Source organism: Erythrolamprus reginae, chromosome Z (genome assembly GCF_031021105.1).
Source record: "Erythrolamprus reginae isolate rEryReg1 chromosome Z, rEryReg1.hap1, whole genome shotgun sequence".
NCBI classification, from domain to species: Eukaryota; Metazoa; Chordata; class Lepidosauria; order Squamata; family Dipsadidae; genus Erythrolamprus; species Erythrolamprus reginae.
In genome coordinates, this window is record NC_091963.1 from 92,360,997 (window position 1) to 92,372,820 (window position 11,824).

Genomic DNA, 11,824 nt, shown 5'->3' on the forward strand with positions numbered 1-11,824 from the left:
ATTTGCTTCTTGCTATAGAAACAGGAGATTTCAGTTTTATTAAGAAGACAACTAAGCAATACTATAAATATAGATATACAAATATCACACATGTTAAAGATTTTATGTCTATCAAAATCCTCATTCCAAACATTTTCTTTGCTATGCTAAACCTTTGGAATGAGGTGGCTTGGATTAAACATTAGATATGGCTTTAATTAGACAAAAACATTTCTAACTTCATGTTAATTTAGGTTAGATTATAAAGTAATTCTTTACCTTCGTGACCTAGCTAGGGTATTAGTCAATTTAACCTTCAGACAGGCCAAAGTTCCAGAGTTATTTTCCATGGCCTATATCAATCCATCTATACTTGTATTCCCTCAATTGAAGTTCCTTTCCTTGCAAATTCACAAATCCAGCAGACGAACACAAAAAGCCAAGGTATGAATATTTGTTATCAAGTACACATACAGGAGATATATACAGTAATTTTGCTAGGGGCAGAATTACTTTTTTTTTAAATACTGGTACAACATTTTAAAAAGTAGCTAGTTTTTATTTTAATTAAAACCATTAATTATTTAATCAATAATTAAAATTATTTATTTTAATTTATTTATTAATTAAAATCAATAAACCATATTGATTTATTAACCATCAATAAAAACTTATTAAAATAAGAAGTTTTAAATTTACCTATTCTTTATTGTCCTCCTTGCTTCTTTCCTAACAGCTTTTCTTCATAGTGCAAAGACAAAAAGAAACTTAAGTAAGATTTGTTATGAATAAAGGTCGTAAATGAAAAATGAGAAATGTGAGAATTGGGAAAGAGAATATTCATCGGGATATAATGATTATGCCATGCTTCATTGATTTAGTGACTGCGATTACATTCTTAAAGTGGATTGGATTAGCATGACTTGATTTTTAGCTCTATTACATGAACAAAATAAATCTCCTATGTTTCTGTGAGAAATAAAAGGGAACAAAGCAATTCTATGTCAATACAGGTAAAACTCAAATTAGAAAATCATGCAAAAATGCATTTATTTCAGTAATGCAACTTAAAAGATGAAACTAATACATGAGAGAGAGATTCATTACATGCAAAGCAAGATAGTTCAAGCTGTGACTTGTCATAATTGTGATGATTATGGGGTACAGTTTATAATGAGTCTCTCTCATATATTAATTTTATCTTTTAAGCTGCATTACTGAATGACCTTTTGCACGATATTCTAATTTTAGGGGGATTTGGACTGGAATCTGATTTATTTCTCAGATGCTATTTGGGGCACTGAAATTATCCCGATACCCCCTAGCCCCCCCCCCCCATTTTTTCTTCCTAACAGGGACCCGAGCTCCCATCCTCCACTCCTGGCCACATGTGGAGAGAAAACTCAGGAGAAATGGAAGAGAAGGGGTTAACCGAAAAGCTTGCTGTGGAGGGACCAGCAAGACCTGAAAGTACGGGGGAGGTGAGGGGAAAATGCCCTGCTTGCAAGATTACTCCCCCTCAGGATCTGTATCTCCTTGGAGCTGTGGAAGGCCAGGAGTATCTGGCCAGGAAAGCGAGGCCCAAATGGGGGCAACTTGGTCACCCTATTCTGAATGGAGATCTCTGAGAAGCCAAGCTGTCGACTGGTTGGAAGTTGGAAGTTCCCGTCCAGTGTCTCGCAGCCAGTCTTTGTCAGACCTCCCTGATTATTTCTTATATCTAACTGTAAGTGGAACGCTCCCAAAGCAGGGCCCCAGGACCCACAAATGGGCATTGAAAACCCCTGGGGTTCCTTACTCTGTGTTGGCAAGGAGACCCCAAGGGAACAGAGACACCCCATCGTTCCACACTGCTGTGAGTGAAACCCCTAAAAGTTCGGTGGCTGAATTGAAAACCACCTGGGTGACCCTTCCCTCTGAGCCCAGGCTGGCATCAAGATCAGGTTGGGAAAGTCCCCAGCATGGGAGATGAGAGCCTGAGGTGACCCCTGACATGAAGATGCTGGGGGTGGTATATGTGCCAGGGATGGGATGGGCATGATGCCAGTGTGAGCTTAGCTTCCCCTCCTGCCCATGGAGCTGAGCAGCCACAGCCTCTCTACACAGCAAGCATGTGAACCCGTACTGCCCTGGGTGTCACCCAACTGCCTCCCCCCTCTAGCGGAATGGGACTGAGATGAAGCCCTCCCTTTCAGCGTGGAGGTCCACCAATGGGAGGTTTCATCATCCCTCCCCCCCCATGTCTGCTGCCACATTTGCCGCTGGCCCTCCCATCCTCAGAGGCCCACCTCCTTTCCAAGCCAAAGTTGATTGGGACCTGAAGAAGCTGGCCTATTTCCTCCATCAAGTGTGGTCATATGTAAGAGAACATGGTCATTTGCTCCCAGAGATCAGCAGCTGATCAATAAAATTTTGGAGGGCATGAGTGAGGGAGAAGCAGCAGAATGGATCACTGAGCCATACTATGAGAGCCCCCCGAGTTGAACGATGTGGCCGATTTCATCGAGCTGAAGAGGATGAGGTTCCTGAATGTTACAGGCCAATTGGTTGTGGAGAAATAGATTGGCCTGCTGAAATAAGCCGGACAACGCATTAAGGAACTAGTGTGGGAATGAGTTGCTGGAGAAACTGAGTGAATGGCCAGAGAGATTGTTAGTCCACACTTTCAAAAATCCCCTTGACCCAGAATTAAGGATGGCTTAAAAATCCAAACAAGACCTTTAGCTAACCCCAGGGCCGCCATCAGGAATTTTGGGGCCCCATAGAGCCTAAGTGTCTGGGCCCCCCCTCCCTTCTTCCTTCCTTCCTTCCTTCCTTCCCTTTTTCTTTTTTTTCTCTTTTGGTTTTTTTCCCCTTCCTTCCTTCCTTCCTCTTTCTTTCTTTCTTCTTTTTCTTTCTTTCCTTTTTTCTCTTTTTTCTTTTCCCTCCCTCCTTCCGTCCCTCCCTCCGTCCCTCCCTCCGTCCCTCCTTCCTTCCTTCCTTCCTTCCTTCCTTCCTTCCTTCCTTCCTTCCCTTTTAAATTTTCAAACTGTCTTCTTCATATTCCTGGCTGAGGAATTCTGAAAGCTGCAGTCAACTGTCTTCAGCCATTGTCCAGCCCTGTGCTATGGACCCCACCCTCCACACCCTGAAGAGGCCGGGGGCTTCTTTCCAAAGCCAGTGGCAGTGATGCCAGAACCCCCTTCCCTGGGGATGGGGGGGCTCCACTGGTGTCCCTCAACAAGACCTTCCGCAACACATAAGCCCTGCTGGGCAGGCCTCGTAGCCCCACCAAAGAAATGGGGGTTAAGGAAGACCCCCACCCCCCACCTTGCCCCAAACACTGGCACTCTGCATAACCCATGCGGGTGCTTTGGCTTCCCCTCTGCAGAACAGAAGCTGGGGACCTCTCCCTCCACATACACTGGATCCCTATGGCCCATCCGAGGGCTGGCAAAATAGGTGTGCCCCCCCACCTGCTTTTCTATCTCTCTCTCTCTCTCTCTCTCTCTTTCTCTCCCTCTCTTTTTGTCTCTCTTTCTCTCTCTACTTTTCTTTCTTTTTCTCTTTTTCTCTCCCTTTCTCTCTCTTTTTCTCTTTTTCTCTCCCTTTCTCTCTCTTTCTCTTTATATCTCTTTCTCTCTTTTTTCTCTCTCCCAACCTCTCTCTTTCTCTTTCTATCTCTTTCTCTCCCTCCCTCTCTCTTTCACTTTCTCTACCTCTTTCTCTCCCTCTCTCCCCTTCTCTCTTTCTTTCTCTTTCTCTTTCTCTCCCTCCCCCTCTCTCTTTCTCTTCCTCTTTTTATCTCTCTTTCTCTCTTTTTTCTCTTTTATCTCCCTTTCTCTCTTTCTCTCTCTCTTTCTCTCCCCCTCTCTTTGTCTCTTTCTATCTCTTTCTCTCCCTCCCTCTCTCTTTCTCTTTTTATCTCTCTCTTTCTCTTTCTCTCTCTCTCTTTCTCCCCCCTCTCTCTGAAGTGGGGAGGGCCGGGTTGGCACCAAGGGAGCTCGAGACGGGGTGCAAAAGCAAACTACTCTGCCGGCCTGGGCCCACATCGGAAGGAAGGAAGGAAGGAATTGTAAAAGGGGCGATCAAGAGAGGAATGGGTGAATGAATGGACGGAGGGTGGGAAGGAAGGAAGGAGGGAGGGAAGGGACAGGAACAGAGGGAGGGTGCAAAGTAAGCAAGGAAAGGTGTGAAAGGGGAGAGTAAGAGAGGAAGGAGTGAAAGAAGGGAGTGAGGGAGGAAAGAAGGGAGAAAGGAGAAGGAAAGCAAGAAATGGAGGGAAGGAAAGAAAGAAAGAAAGAAAGAAAGAAAGAAAGAAAGGGGGAAGGGACAGGAACAGAGGAAGGAAGGAAGGAAGGAAACTTATGAAAGGGGAGAGTAAGAGAGGAAGGACTGAAGGAAGGGAGGGAAGAAGGTAGGAAGGAGAAAGAAAAGAAGAAATAGAGGAAGGGAAGGTAAAAGAGAGAAAGAAAAAGAGAAAGAAAGAGAAAGAAAGAAAAAGAAAGAGAATGAAAGAGAAATAAAAAGAGAGGGGGAATGAAAGAAATGGAAGGAGGGAAGGAAGGAAGGAGAGAAAGAAAGAGGGAGAAAGAAAGAGAAAGAAAAAAGAATGAAAGAGCAAGAGAGAAAGAGAGAAAGAAAGAAAAAGCAACGCAAGAAATTGTGATTTTTACAATTCCCTCCCCCGCTCCCCACAAACCAACTACCCCTCTACCGCAAGGCGCCGGGTTCCCCTTTCTCCCTCGTCCGCATCCTTGCGGCGGGGACTCACCAGGAGAAGTCTGGAGACCCACGCGGCTCCTCTGGGGGCCTTGCGGAAGGCGCCGGCGGAAGCCCCCATGGCCGGCGCTGGGTGTGAGGGAGGGTGCTTTCTGCGCGGGCGGAGGCCCACCCTCGCCAGAAGAGCTGGGCAAGGGACGCCTCGGGGAAGGAGGGCAGGGCGGGAAGGGAAGGAGGGGGCTGGCGGGGGTTTAGGGAAGGGGAGCCGAGGCCAGCCTTGCAGTAGTCGAAAGCCACCGGGAGAAGACTGGGCTCAGCAGCAGAAGCACCGTCCCCGTCCCCCCCATTATTCAGGCTCTCTTCGGGGTTGGGGAGTTTTTGGGGGGCGCCGGGGCCCGGGGCCCCCCAATTTTCCAATTTTCCCCGGGCCCGGGACAGCAGTCCCAGTAATACCCGTCTATCGGCGGCCCTGGCTAACCCCATCTGATTCCAACAAGTAGATGGATCCCTCATAGGGGTGGATCCAGCCACCCTCCTGAGGGAGTTAGTGGAGTTGCACATTGGGTGACACTGTTAATTCCTTCGGTTTATAATCACTTCCAAGATGTCAGAAGCAGTTATATTAAGCCTGGCCTGCCTGGACAAATGAATCTCCCTCATTAGGTGGGAAGATGGCTATTGCAAGTTTAACTTCCACACACAGGCAGGCGGGAGGAACCCTCCTCCCAGGCAGAAAACAGATGGTCCTTTTACTTCCGCCACAAAAGGGAAAAGCTCCCAGGTCTCCAAAAAGTGCCCCTTGAATACTGAGACCTGGAAAGGATTTTCAGTGAGGAAGATTGCAATGAACTGCCCCCTCACAGATGAATAGACTGTGCAATGGAATTTGAATCAGGGGTAACGCTCCCAAAACCCAGAATGTACTCCATGTCACCGAAGGAATTGGAAGAGTTGAGAAAATACATAGACCCGAATTTGGAAAGGGGAATCTGGTAGGCAATGTTTGTTATACCCACAACCGCATCACTGGCTGTTCCCAGGTATTTCACCTGAAATAGTGATGAGTGGTGGGCTGGCAAGGGTTCCCAGCCAATGCCAGATGCAGAGACTTTGTACCAGATTGCCCTCCTTGCAATTACCTCCCTACCCGCAAAATGCCATGCTTCCCTGTTTGGTTTCTGATGGAATTTACTGGATCTGTGGGAAGTATGCCTAAGCTCAGTTATCACTTAAATGGTGTGGCTTTGGGTATCATTTGCCCTGGTTTCTTTTGTTCTCTTTTACACAGCAGGGGTACCTGTCTATGATGAAGTTGGAAACATTCGTTCAAAGAGGCCTACTTTGGGGGTAGCCCCTCTCTACATGAGGCTACCTAGGAAAAGTGTTCGGAAACTTCAGATCATGCAGAATGCGGCCGCGAGAGCTGTCATAGGCTTTCCCAGATATACCCATGTTTCATCAACACTCCGCAGCCTGCACTGGCTGCCGAATAGTTTCCAGTGACAATTCAAAGTGTTGGTAATGACCTATAAAGCCCTACATGGCATCGGACCAGAGTACCTATGAGACTGCCTTCTGCTGCACAAATCTCAGTGGCCGATTAAGTCCCACAGAGTCGGGCTTCTCCGGGTCCTGTCGACAAAACAATGCTGTCTGGTGGGACCCAGGGGAAGAGCCTTCTCTGTGGCGGCCCCGGCCCTCTGGAATCAACTCTCCCCTGGAGATTTGAACTGCCCCTACCCAGGGCCGCCATCAGGAATTTTAGGGCCCCATACAGCCTAAGTGTCTGGGGGGCCCCCTCCCCACCATTTTAAAACTACTTTATTTTGTGACATACCAATTATGTATTAAATTTACCTTTCACAAAAAAAAAATTAAACCCTGCCACTACAAAAAGGTACACTTGATTGACAAGTTAATAATATGAATCATTTTGTTAAATCTTTTGGTCAAGTATGTTTATTACTATAGTGCAAATATAACATCATAAAGGAAAGCACAGTGAACTGTAAACATATACAAATCTTCACTAGACAACACAACATATAACAAATGATACTCTTGCAAAGTAAAAGGTAGTAATGGCAGGTGCTTTTTGTTCTCCATACATATTTAAGCATGATGCCAGCAACTTCATGAGAGTTTAGGGATAACCCACTGTATTTTAATTCATTTATTAATTATTATTTAGCATATAGCAATAGCTTTGGGGATGGTGTGATTATCCACTGACTGAGCTACTTTGTTAGGCAGGTATATGTATACACATTTATCACATGAATACAGATGCAAAACTTGACTACAGTACTCCCCAATTAGATCATTTTGGTTGAACAAATAAAGTCATCAGCTTTTAATTAAAATCAATATGCCTCTGTCTTCTATTTTACACAAAGATTTCCACAAGCAAATTGCAAAAAAACAGTAACAAGGCAACAAAACACCCAATCAGTAAGAGAAACATTCTTGGAAGTATTTAAAACTGGGTCACATATTCCAGCTATATATGATACATTTTTTAAAAAATCCTTTTATAAAATACTGCAACCACACTATCAGAGTTGCCAGCCAGAGGGTATGGAATCTACGGAGAGGGGCGGCATACAAATCTAATAAATAAATAAATAAATTTCCTTTAAATAGCTTGTTCCTTTCATCAGTTACACCTTGCTACAATATTTCAGCAATACTTTACATTGCCATATTACATGACATAATGCACTACGCACCAGAACCAACTATGTGTAGTATTTTACATTGATTATTTATACCCCTTTCAGTACTATTAAATAACAGCATAAAGCCTATGTTGACGACTCAGCTACCTGACCAAATTCATTGTAATTACACACCAAGAGAACATTGGCATGCAAAAAAAGAGGAGAGAAAACCCCTCAAGTTTAATCACCCATGTCTAGGTAAGACTTGAAAGCCTGAAACACCGGTGCTCCCGGTCTAATGCAGCACAGCAGTGACACTGAATAAGGCTCTTGAAGCTATTTATCTGCATGTACTCAAGAAGTACTCGTGAAAGCTACAACAGGGCAGGCATCATGGAGCAGCCTTTTGACACCTGCTAGTTGATGCTCTTCCCTTATAATATGGCATTGCAAAGGGCACCCACTCCAACTTTTAAGGAGCTCAAGGAAGGAATGAAGGAAGGAAGGGAAGGAGGGAGGGAGAGAGGGAAAGAAGGAAGGAAGGAGGGAGAGAGAAGGAAGGAAGGAAGAAGGGAGGGAGGGAAAGAAGGGAGGGAGGAGGGAGGGAAGGAAGGAGGGAGGGAGGGAAAGAAGGAAGGGAAGGAGGGAGAAGTAAGGAGGGAAGGAGGGAAAGAAGGAAGGGAAGGAGGGAGGGAGGGAAGGAGGGAGAGAGGGAAAGAAGGGAAGGAGGGAGGGAGGGAAGGAGAGAGGGAGAGGAAAAGAAAGAAGGAGGGAAGGAAGGAGCCAGGCCTATTTCAGCAACGCCTAACCCTCTCCGGTGGATCTCCTCCCGTGGATCACTGAGGGAATCAAACTCCCCCACCCCCTTTCTATCAAGTTCGCAGCACCCACGCCTGTCTATTCCGTGCAGTTGCTCTTCCTCCTGATGGTGGAGAAGCCCGGTAGTAAAATACAGTGTATGCCACGGCACTCGCCTTGGCCACTAAACAGACCAAAGAGACTATGCATAAACTGCCGGCACTCCCCCCCCACTCCTCCCCCCCTGGATTTCCTCTCCCCCCCCCCCCCGATTTCCCCTTATTCCCCCTGCAAACAGCGTGGAGGGACTCGGCTTCTCACCTCCAGCTCACCGCCTGCTGGTTCCTGGCCATACTTGTCCTCTTCTGATGCCGGCTGTTCTCTCTCCGGCGCCCGGGCTAGGCGGCTCATGGGACGGCGCGGCGCTTTCCCCCGGGCCCCAGTCCAGCCCGGTCTTCACGCTGGGGAGGAGCCAATTCAGACGGGCACAGAGGCCTAACTGCCATGCACTTTGAAAGTGCCGTGCTCAGCAGGGGCAGAGCGGGGAGGAGCCATGGCGGGTGCAAAAGTGCTGTGCTAAGATCTCACGTTGCCTGCGCGGTCGGTACCGGTCTTCTTCAATCGCCGGGCCCCCCTCATGGCTGGGCCCCTGACGCCACTGCCGGTAGTACTGCCCTATTGGCGGCCCTGCCCCTACCCTCGCCTTCTGTAAAATATTGAAGACTCGCCTTTGCCGCCAGACCTGGGGGGATTAATCTCCCTCTTTTTTTCTCTGACCTTTATTATGTTTATGTTCAGCTGGACTGAGTGTGTATGATTGTGCAGATGTTTTTTTATAACAATGTATTTTTAAATTAGTTTAAAAAAAATTTTAACATTAGATTTGTATTTATATTGTATTGCTGTTATGTTGTGAGATGCCTCAAGTCTTCAGAGATGGGGGGCATACAAATCTAATAAATTATTATTATTATTATTATTATTATTATTATTATTATATTACTTCGCATCGACAATCTCAAAATCAGTGATTGGAAGGAAGAGTATTGGCCCCCCTGATCGCATCATCCAGATTTACGGTCCAGCCACTTGGGCTGACGATGGGACATATAGCTATCACACCCCCATTTACATGCTTAATCATATAATTCGCCTCCAGGCTGTAGTTGAGATCATTACTAATGGAACAGTTTGCAGCCTGTCTAAATTAGCTACTGAAAGTGTTAAGTCCCATACATACATATGCAGAATGGATTGGCTCTGGACAACCTTGTGTCATTTTTCTATTAGCTGGTTGTATTATTGTACCTTGTGTGCTACCACTTTTTATGCAGGCTATGAATAGTACTGTCTCTCTTGTAGCAGATAAAAGGGCCTTGGATAAAATTCTTGCCTTGTGTGAGCTTCATATGCTCAGACATGATACTAGTGAGCCAGATCAAAAAGATCCTACCTATGAAACGTTTCTACCTATCACTACCCAACCCACATGTCAGGAACCAAGAGTTGAAACTTCATTTGAAGTGTAATTCATCTTAGAGCTTCAAAAGGGGGGAAATAAGAAGATACCCCAACATATGTATTTTCCTATATATCTTAAGTGCTTTAATAATACTTTTACAAAACTTCTAATCATTAGTTCCACACTGTAAAAGATCATAACTGCATAACCTCTATTTTACTTTACTTCCTCTTTCTCTTATCTCTCCCTTAAGCAACTTGCTTATGGAGACATACACGCAACAGGAATTGGAAAGTGAAACATAGGAAACATCTGAATGCTGAAGAATCTATCACGTATCCCATATGTTTGGTTTTACAATAAGGTTTTTTTTAGTTGTTTTAGTATTGGATTTATATGATGTTTTTTATTACTGTTGTTAGCCGCCCCGAGTCTACGGAGAGGGGCGGCACACAAATCCAATAAATAAATAAAAAAAATAAATGTTGCACTTGTACTTACCTTGTCATTATTTCACCATGTAATCATATTTTCTGTTGATTTTACTTTTTTACTTCCCTTTTTGTATGCCCGCAAACATGTAACCAATATTATTGGTCCACGCAATGACATGCTTGTTTGTCCTACTTTTCCGAAAAGGTATAAGAATGTAACTAAAAGTATTAATGGTCGTTCAGATTTTCTTGTCTTATTTCTGAACCTTGCATGCAATAAACCTGAGTTACTCAATCTCCTTGTGGTCTCCATTCCCTTGACTGGTAACTGGTTTTTGCTGCAACAGATCTATGTTGTAAAATAATTTAAAAGGTTGGTTGAGCCAGGATTTAGCCTGGGCCATACTCAATTGTTCTTTTAAGCATATTTTCATAAATGTATCAAATAGGCTTTCTGTCAGTATGTGAAAACTTTAATTATTAGTCAACAACATAAGGAATTGAATACCTATTTCCATAATGACTGCAGGGGCAGATGTGTTCTTATCCATTCCCAGCACACATCTTTAAAAAATGTGTCTGGACTTTTTAAGTGGAGTAGTTTTATTAAGTCTCCAGAATTCTGCACTATAAATCAGCACTGGGACTCTTTTTGCCCTGAATACTTTAAGAAGAGCAATCAAGTTACCTGGCTATCATAGACTAGTTTATAATTTATGGAAGAAAAAATAATTGTTCCAATATATCTAAAAAGAATTTGTATCATTACTATTAATGCTAATAGTTAATGGTATTAATATTCCGTGAATATTATATGCCTATATCACAATAATTAAGGAGATAAATTGAGATTGATCTTATAAAAATGACATAATCTTGATATAAAAAAAAAAAAATGACCAGGATATTTAGTAAAGAATGAAAATAATAATTCCTTGAACACCTGAATAGAGATTATGATGATAGTTCTGTCGATTTCAGAGGTGGGTTCCCCCCAGTTTGGACTAGTTCTTTAGAACCAGCAGCGGGAATTTCCCCCTGCTTGCCAAACCAGGAGCGATGGCTAGCTGGCCAAACCCACAAAGTGGCTATCTCAGCAGCACCATAGGCACTGCCATCTTGTTTTTTGCTCCTCACATGCACAGAAGCCACGTTTTCACTACTGTGCATGCATGCACAGTTGCGCAGTGCAGGAGGATGAAAACCAGCAGCAAGGTAAGTCAGAAACTACCCCTGATCAATTTGATTATTCTTGCAGCACATGGACCCAGTCTCTGGATTCTGTTGGCATCTTCCTTCAGTAATGAGTATTGGCATTGAATATGACCAAGGATAAGGCTCTTAATTTTGAGATGCAACAGGTATCTAGCTGGTTGGATAAAATGTGCACTGGGGCTCAAGAAAGTATTTCTGGGTAGAGTGGAAAGTTTGTTTACAATTCTAAATCAATGACCTACTTTTTGAGATCTGCTAATGTACCTACATAGTGATAAAGAATGAAAATGTAACTGACTTTCTTATCAGTTATCAACCAGTTATCAACCAACCGTAAACCATTCTATCTTCATCCTCAGGTAATATCAAATAACAAATCTGCATTGGCTCCTGTATAAAGTGTACCATAAATCAGTCAGCATGGAATCAGCACTTGCTATGCTACTTCCAAGTTTCTACTGGCAAATTTGTTTGACTAAGCTTTGATCACCAAATACGAATTTTTTAAAAAAAATCAAACATCCATGTTTTTTCACATGTATCACTTAAATGTAAACTTGCATATTGCCTACAGA

General features: G+C 44.0%; 1 long non-coding RNA gene across 2 annotated transcripts; it reads left to right on the forward strand.

The window, feature by feature from the left end:
- The first annotated feature begins 223 nt into the window (after positions 1–223).
- On the forward strand, positions 224–10,078 carry LOC139153268 (uncharacterized). 2 transcript variants are annotated; one of them, XR_011556780.1, is made up of 3 exons: positions 224–423; positions 1,335–1,705; positions 9,854–10,078. It is a non-coding gene; the product is annotated as an uncharacterized lncRNA (long non-coding RNA). The 2 variants fall into 2 exon arrangements; XR_011556779.1 differs by having other exon boundaries at positions 1,335–1,460.
- Positions 10,079–11,824: the final 1,746 nt, after the last annotated feature.